Raw genomic sequence first — 9274 nt, 5'->3', positions numbered from 1 at the left:
CATGTGTATAGTTAGTTAGGCGGTTAGAAGTGTATCATATCTTTCTTTATATAGTTGTGTTCTCATTTTATAGTGTAACCTATAATTCATTCTCAATACAAAGATTCTCTCTCTACATTTATGTTATCTACTTCTTTGCATGAGCTACACGATAGAGTTAGGGCTTGGCATTGCCTCTAATCTGTAGAAATCATCATGGTATCAGAGCTTTGACTGCAATTGCGAGTCCGATTCATCGATCGAAGTCGATTTGTGTTGAATTCACTACATTTCAGAGGTTGATAATCTGTTGATGTAAATGATTCTACAATGGTGACAAAAACTGACCTAGATCATAATCGCGCCATATTTCTTCACCCATCAGACATGACCGAAGCTCTGATCATATCAATTCAGTGAATAAACTCAAAAATTACTCTACCTGGAGTTGACCAATGCAAATCCAGCTTCTAGGGCGGAACTAGCTAGGGCTAGTTGACGGAACTCTAAAAATGAGAATTTTGACAAAGAGGTAGGCCATCAGCGGGATCAGTGCAATGCTATAGTCCTAGCGTGGATAATGAGCTTTGTGTAAATGGAGTTAATCACGGGGATTTTTTATGCGAAAGATGCAAGAACAATCTGGGAAGATTTGAGGGAACGACTTGATATAGTTAATACTTCGCGTGTGTATCAATTATACATGGCAATTGCAACTATTACCCAAGGAACTAACAGTGTGTCAGTCTATTTTCCGAAACATAGAAATCTGTGGGATGAATTTGATAGTATGGTTCCTCCACCATGTGGTTGTTCTAGATCTAAGACATTTGTTGAATTCATTTCACAGTTTCTAATGGTACATAATGAGAGTTATGAACAAGCGCAAAGCGAGATTCTCATAACTAGGCCAACACCAAAACAAAGCTTACTCTACGCTCGTTGAGAGGGAGAGCCAGAGATTAGTAGCTAATGCTTTAATGATTGGAGAAAGAACTGATTTAACAGCCTTATTGGCTGGAAGAGGAGGGAATTACTAGAAGCCTAAAAGAAATTGGAATTTGCAATGTGATTACTGCAAGATGAAAGGCCACACAATGAAAGGTTGCTACAAACTAATTAGTTATCCTGCACATTTTAAACACAAGAAGAAAGGGAATGCCAATACAGCCTATAATGTTCATGTTGAGAATTGTAACCCAAACATACCAGCTGGTGGTACTGACAGGAATGAGATTCCAAATAAGATGACTGCAGGGGATCTGCCAAGGGAACCTTAAGTTACTGCTGATCAATATGATCACATCATGAAGATGCTCAACAAAGATCTACCTAAGGAGACTATGGCCAACATGGCATGTACATCTCACTCTTTCATGACTAGGATAGAAAAGGAAAAGTGGATAATTGACACATGAGCAACCAATCATATGGTAGCCAGCTTAGACATGTTAACTAACATTAAGATAGTTAGTTCAATGAAAGGTAGAAAAGCACATCTACCTAGTGGAGATGTCACAATTGTGATACATATTGGTAGCTGCAAACTCACAGAAGCGGAGGAAGTGCAAGATGTATTATATGTCCCTGATTTTGAGTATAACTTGTTATCTGTTTCTAAGGTAACCAGGGATCTCCACTGTTTTGTTTCTTTCTACCATGATTTTTGCCTGTTACAGGAGATGTCCTGGGACAGTGAAGGGGATTTGTAGAGAAAAGGATGGCCTTTACCTACTAGTTCCTAAAGCTTCTACTAGTTCTGGACATAATGAGCAACTAGCTGCACAAGGACTCAGTGTGCAAGCAACCAAGGAGGATCTACTACTTCAGGATAAAAGCTTGGCACATGCATCTGAAGGGTCTATGAAAAAATTACTTGGGTACAAGTTAGAGGATTGTAAATTCATTATATAAAATTATAATGTTTGTCCACTAGCTAGACATGTAATATTTTCTATGAGCAGTAGAAAGTCTATTATAGCCTTTCAGTTGTTACACCTAGATGTATGGAGACCTTATAACACACCAATATTTGATGGAAATAAATTTTTTCTTACAATTGTGGATGACTTTTCTCGTGTGACCTGGATATTCTTTTTAAAACTAAAAGATGATGTGATAACTAGTCTTAAATCTTTCTTCAAGTTGATACAAACTCAATTTAATGGATTAGTACAGACTATTAAATCTAAAAATTATGCTGAGTTTGTCATCTTATCAATATAAGATTTGTTTACGTCATAAGGTATAGTTCATCAAAGAATATATGCTTATACACCTCAGCAAAATGGTGTAGCTGAGAGAAAGCACATACACCTTCTAGAGGTTGCAAGGGCAATTAGTTTTCAAGGCCATATTCTACTACATTTCTGAGGACATTGTGTTTTAGCTACAACATATATGATCAACAGATTGCCATCACAAACACTTGCTGGAAAGTCACCTTATGAGTTGCTATTTGGGAAGAAACCATCTGCCACTTATTTAAGGACAATTAGATGCCTTTGTTATGCTAAGAACTGACAAGTTTGCAAGCAGGGCAGTAAACGCTGTTTTCATGGGATATTCTAGTATCACCAAAGGTTATGTGACGTATGATTTGGAAAGGCACAAATTTTTGGTCAATAGAGACGATGTGATTTTCACAGAGACTGTATTTCCATTACAACTTAACATGTATCCTTCAATACACCCATCCTTGGGATCCTTTCTAGATGAATTTCCTACTACTGATAGTATGATAAAAGATATGCCTAATGATACAACTTCTATTCATGTCATCACGCCAACTTCTGATCCTGCAGAAGTTATTCACTCAACTAATGTTGGTGTGTCTCTCATTCTACTCCTACTCCTACTACGGAACATACTCCACCGACAATTTCAAATCCTGATAAAGCTGTTGAGGATACTACTCTTCCTTTTGCAACAGACACTACAACCATTCCTCTAAGGAGGTCACAAAGGGAATCTAAAGAACCAACTTGGATGACAAATTATGTCACTAACAAAACTTCTGGGAACCATGTCTTATATTCTATTGGTGACTATGTTTCTTGTGCTAGATTGTCAATTTGCTATCAAGCTTATCTGAGCGTGTTCTCTTCTATAGTGGAACCTAAGTCTTTTCAGGAAGCCTCTAAGGATAGGAGATGTGTTGAAGCCATGCAAGAAGAAATTCAAGCACTGTAAGATAATAAGACCTTGGGAACGTAAATAGGTATGTAGACATGTGATTTTGACCCTCTCCAAGATTTTATATATTTTAACATGTAAATATTTAATTTAGGCCTAATATAGCTATTTCAATTCATTTTTACTCTTTTACTTTTATTTTATTACAAGAAAACGAAAATTACAAAAAAATTAGTTTCATTAATGTTTTGTAGTTATTTTTATTCTTGAAAAATACCAAAAAATAGTTTTGTTTTAACAGTCAGTCTTATTTTAATAATTATTTTTACTTAAATAGGGCTAATTAATATTTTTGATAATATTTCTATATGGATAGATTTTTAGTTAATTAAGCTAATTTTAAGCATAGCTAGTCATAAAGGCCCAAGTTTCTAGCTCATTCCTTATGCCCAAGTTTCTAGCTCATTCCTTAAGCCCAATACCCAATACCCATTAAGCTGATAAGGACCCTTCTAGACTCTTCTTTAGAACAAAAAATAAATAAAAAGACCCTAAAAACCTAAGAGCAAATACACAAAATATAAACTTAGACTCTAGGACGTACATATACAGAGCTGCAGGGAGATATAGGAGTAACGCCTAAAAACATATACACTGAAAAAGCTCTGAGCGCCGCAGAACAATACAGAAACCCCCCCTGCGCGTCGTCTTCTCCGAGTAACCCCACCCTACTGAACTTATCTTCTTCACCACACCCCTAAAATCAAGACAGCACACAGAACACCCAGCTTGTTTCCAGCCATTACCACCGGGACTCGCCGGCCCACCAAGCCAGCGACGAGCTCGTTGATAAACACACACAGTCGCTGCTGGACAGAGAACCGGCGAGCACTATAGCCATCGTGCTTCTGCTTCTTCCAATTAGAAACAACCCAGCCCCCGAAATACACATCTGCCTCTTTCTTAGATTCCGATCTTCGGTCCCAAATATGGAGTACAGTTAGGTTCGAGTTGAGTTTGATGTTTGCGGCACTGTTCGAGTGTTGTTGTTGTTTGGCGTTTCGTTTTTTTGGGGAACAAGTTTCCTATTGTTCATTCAATTGTATTTCAGAGCTGAAATCCTTGTAATTGTTGGGAGTACTCATCAATTGAAAGACTATTTCAGTCGAATTTTGGAGTCGAAGTTGCTGTACCTTTTGATTTTTTCTTCATTACTGAGAATATTTTGGGCTACCAATGTTGTCGATTAGAGGTTTTGCTAATCTTGTTGCTAGGAGTTTCAAAGCAGTCCAAGTGTGCGAGTTTCGAATTCAATATTAAGCTTGGTTGAAGGTATTTTGTTCCGAATTTGACGAGGTTTTCGGTTCGAGGTTTTGATTTTGCTTGCGATTCTTGATCGACTTTACTGCTGTTTTTTCCCTTGAATTTGGAAGTTAATATCTGAATCAGTTGGCCTAATTTCTAACTTCAGAACTTGTTTTGGTCCTTATTTGCAGTTAAGGTACGTTTTCTTCCTAGATCCGGTGTAATCTCTGTTTTAATATAAATTGTATCATGAATCTTTAGTGTTTTTTTGTGCCATATTGCTAATATTATTAATATTTCTTCACTCGTTTTCATTTGAGCGCTGTAGCTGTAACCGTGTTATTTGGAGTTGAGATCAAAATGTGTCTGTGTTTATATTATGCTTAGTATAAACTTTGGAAAAGCAAAAATGGTAATTGCTAGTTTGGACAATTTGTTGACGTGTCAGTTGATTTAAGTATCTATTATTTGTATATCTTTCTATATGCACCCTTAAGATCGCTGTTCTTTTTGATTTGATCATTTTACGCATTGGTTTTGTTGATTCATTGTTTTTTTTTGGCTGGATTCTCCAATATTAAATTTTCAGCCATTATATGTCCATCTGCATTTTGTTGTTAGCATGGTTTCAACGACCTTTGGCATGTGTATTGGCTTGAACAAGGAATTTCCATATTCGGATATGTGGCATCTTAGGGTTCACATTTTCATATTTCTAGATTGCATAATTGAAGTAAAAATTCATACTTGATACAATCATATGAAAGTTCAATTAATGCAATAAAAGTGAGGTAAAGTACTTGAGGTAATATTGTCATGTGGATTTAGAGCAGTAGATACAACTTATGAACACCTAGTTTGCTTTAGACGCGATTAATAAATCATCGTGGCCATGGGTACGGTTCCTGTGACATAGTTACGATATCTAATTCTCAATTCGGGTGTGCATTTCATATGACCCGGTCCTAATTTCCAATAAGGTTAAATAGAACGTGTCGTGAATCACGGGTGCATTTCATGTAGCGTGGCTTGTGATATGTTTTAGATAACCTTGAATTAATTCTTTAAATAAATAAAAGTGGCTAAAAGGTTAAAAAGGGCACAATAGGTTCTAAACATGTGTTAAAATCAGATAATAGGCCAATAATAATAGTTAAGCGACCTTGCTGAAATCACAGAACTCGAGAGTGCCTAACACCTTCTCCCGGGTTAACAGAATTTCTTATCCGGATTTCTGTATTCGCGGACTGTAAAACAGAGTCAATCTTTCCTCGATTCGGGATTTAAACCGGTGACTTGGGACACTATAAATTATCACAAGTGGCGACTTTGAATTTTAAATAAATAATCTCGTTTTGATTGTCACTTAAATTGGAAAAAACTCCCTTATACTCCCTTCCGGGATAGTAAAAAAGGAAATATGACAAGGTATACAAGGTAAAGTTAAAGCTGATGGTGAAGTAGAAAGGTTTGAGGCACGACTTGTTGCTATGGGTTATAACCAAAGAGGTCTTGATTACCATGAGAGAAAGACTTTCTCTCCAGTGGTTAAGATTTCTACAGTCATAACTATTTTTTCTCTTGCTGCAGTACATAGTTGGGTAGTCCATAATATCAATTGGATTCATAATGCATTTATCAAAAGAGATTTGCATGATCAGGTCTACATGGAGTTGTCTCAGGATTTTACAAGCCAGGGGGTTTGGTGTGGTATGCAGACATGTAAAATTATTTTATGGTCTCAAGCAGGCAAGCAGGTAATGGAACTTAAAGCTGAAAGAAGCTTTGTTGCAGTCTCACTTTCAACAAAGCAACCTAGACCATTCATTATTCATCAACAATATGGCACTGACATTGTAGTGATACTTATATATGTGGATGACATGTTGGTAATAGGAAATAATTTGCAACTCATTGATTTTACTAAAGCAACCTTACATCAAGCATTCAAAATTAAAGGCTTAGGGAAATTGAAATTCTTCCTTGGAATGGAGTCCAACAGAGACATATTAATCAATCAGAGAAAATATGCAATAGAAATTATATCAAAATTGGGATTTGGTGGTGCCAAACTAGCTTGGACTCCTTTGGAAGCCAATGTGAAACTAACATCTGTCACACCTCCTTTTTCCACTCGAAAGGGTATAGGGGAGTTTTTCCAATTAAAGTGATAATAATCTAAAAGGGTTATTTATTCAAATTCAGAGTCGCCACTTGGGATAATTTCTGATGTCCCAAGTCACCGGTTTAAAATCCCGAATCGAGGAAGTTGACTCTTATTTATGGTCTACGAACACAGAAATCTAGGTAAGAAATTCTGTTAACTCGGGAGAAAGTATTAGGCATTTCCGGATTCCATGGTTTTAGCACGGTCGCTTAACTATTAATATTGGCTTAATTATCTGATTAATTACACATATTAAATCTACGTGCATTTTTAACTTTCTAACCGTTTTTAATGTTTTTAGGAAAATTCATGATCGTCATACACTTGTTTGTTTTCGAAAACACATCGTAAACCACACTACATGAAATGCACCCGCGGTTCACGACATGTTTATTTTATTTAATATTATGGAAATTGAAGTGGGGTCACATGAAATGCACACCCGGATTTGGAAATTATGTATCACAACTACGTCACGGGAATCGTACCCGTAGCTATGGTGATTTATTATTAATCGCGCCTAAAGCAAGCAACGAGGTTTATGAATTATTTTCTGAGCTACTTTGAGATTATGTGTGAAAGGCCTGCGATTATGGAGCACTTTTCGCTAAAAGAGATTTCATGCTCATAACCTTTTAACTTCTTATTTCAAGCATTTGACCAAGCCCAATCCTAAAGCACGTGAAAAAAATTTAGCAATCTAATAGGCTGACCACCCCAACTCCCACGACCCAAAGTCATTTTTAATAATTCATTTGAAATACCCACGTAAAGAATCACGCAACAGGGTACACAGATGAGAAATCAATGATCAACAAGCACTTTAAATCATCCAGAGAAAATGAATAAGCAATTAACTACATTGTAGAACAATGGACTAGAGTGCTTCAGCCTTGATTAATTTCAGATTTAAACATAAAAGAGCATGCTTTGGAAAGAACACGATATCTTATGAAGGTTAACTATCTCTTCAAAAATAGCACAACTTCCTTTATTTTTTGAAGCATGTGTGTCATCTTTTTATGTGCTGAGATTGAAAAGACGACATGTTTTTCGCTACAAAGGATAACAAAATCCAAGGATCATAAGGGAAAACCTGTAGTAGTTAATAAAGGAGCAAGAACGTGAATCAAATCATCACCATTGGTAGATTTCCTATCACCTCAATTAATCACATGTTCCATCTCCACTATACATTGTCCAACAAAATAACACAATGGCAATGGTGGCTTAATTGGCATGTGAACAAATTTTGAAGCTCCTGACTCTTAAAGGCCAAAACGTTTACTGCACATACTTAGATGTAGCATGGAAACTGACAATCTTGAACACTCTTTAGCCCATAAATACCTTTACGATTACCAAAATGACATGCTATATGGCTTCAACCCTTCAAAATTGGTTTTAAATAATTCAATATTCTATTTTACTTAACAGTGAACCTATCACATTTAAAAGACAAACTCACCCCTGTTGATTTCTTCTGAATGATCAACAATTGCAAAACCAAGCAAAACTCAGTTAAACACATAAATTACCTAGTAAATCAGAGCTGCTGCGGATAGGCTTAGGGAGAGACCATGCCTTCTTTTTCAACTTTTTAGTCTTCTTCACATCATCCCCCGTGGGCTTGAACCCCAGACCAAACATACCCAGATTTTCATGTAAAAACACTGGCTACATGATACCTTGCAAAGATGCACCCAGATCCCTGCCTGGCACAAAACCATTCTTCAACACGTCATTTGCTACCATGACGGTTGCAGAGGCTAGCTTTGGACCTGGAATACATTCCCCTTCCGTAACCTTCTCAACTGACCCGACTTCGAAAACTTGGTAAACCCAAAACCCCTTATCGTCTTCGGCCTCAATAAATAAGACAGATGTATCATTGTAAGCACACAAGTTCCCATCACCATGCACCATGATTTCCTGTCTATCACACTTGAACTTTACCATCTGGTGCAAAGAAGACGGGAATGTTTTGGCAACATGTATCCAAGGCCTACCCAATAGCAAATTGTAAGAGACTGCCACATCTAGTACCTGGAACTCCATGGTAAATTCAACTAGTCTTATTGTCAGTTCGAGCACGATATCGCCAACATAATCTTTTCCCCCTCCATCAAAACCTCGGACACATATATTGTTCTTGTGGATCCTCTCAGTATCAATTTTCAACTTGTGCAGAGTGGAGAGAGGGAAAATGTTTGCACTGGAACCATTGTCAACTAGCACCCTCATGACCACAGAATCTTCGCATTTCACTGTGAGATAGAGAGACTGATTATGTTCCGTACCCTCCAAAGGCAACTCATCGTCCGAGAAGGTGTTCCTGTTCGCCTCGAATATCTTGTTGGCAATCTTATCCAAATGGTTCACTATGATCTTATCAGGGACATGAGCTTCATTCAGAATCTTCATGAGGGCCCGGTGGTGCTCGTCTAAATATATCAACAATGATAGAAGAGAAATCTGAGCGAGGGTTTTTCTCAATTGTTCCACTATGGAGTAATCCTACACCTTCATTTTTCTCAAATATTTTTTCGCCACCTCTTTGGTGACTGGATTTTTCACTAGAATTGGACTATCTTTGAGTGGCTTAGCTTTTCTTAATTCCTCTGGGGCAAAGCATCTCCCCGAACGAGTCAAACCCCGAGTTTCATTAACTTCCTCTTCCACTTATTT

Source organism: Nicotiana sylvestris, chromosome 12 (assembly GCF_000393655.2).
Source record: "Nicotiana sylvestris chromosome 12, ASM39365v2, whole genome shotgun sequence".
Classification (NCBI taxonomy): Eukaryota; Viridiplantae; Streptophyta; class Magnoliopsida; order Solanales; family Solanaceae; genus Nicotiana; species Nicotiana sylvestris.
This window is presented reverse-complemented; position numbering follows the sequence as displayed.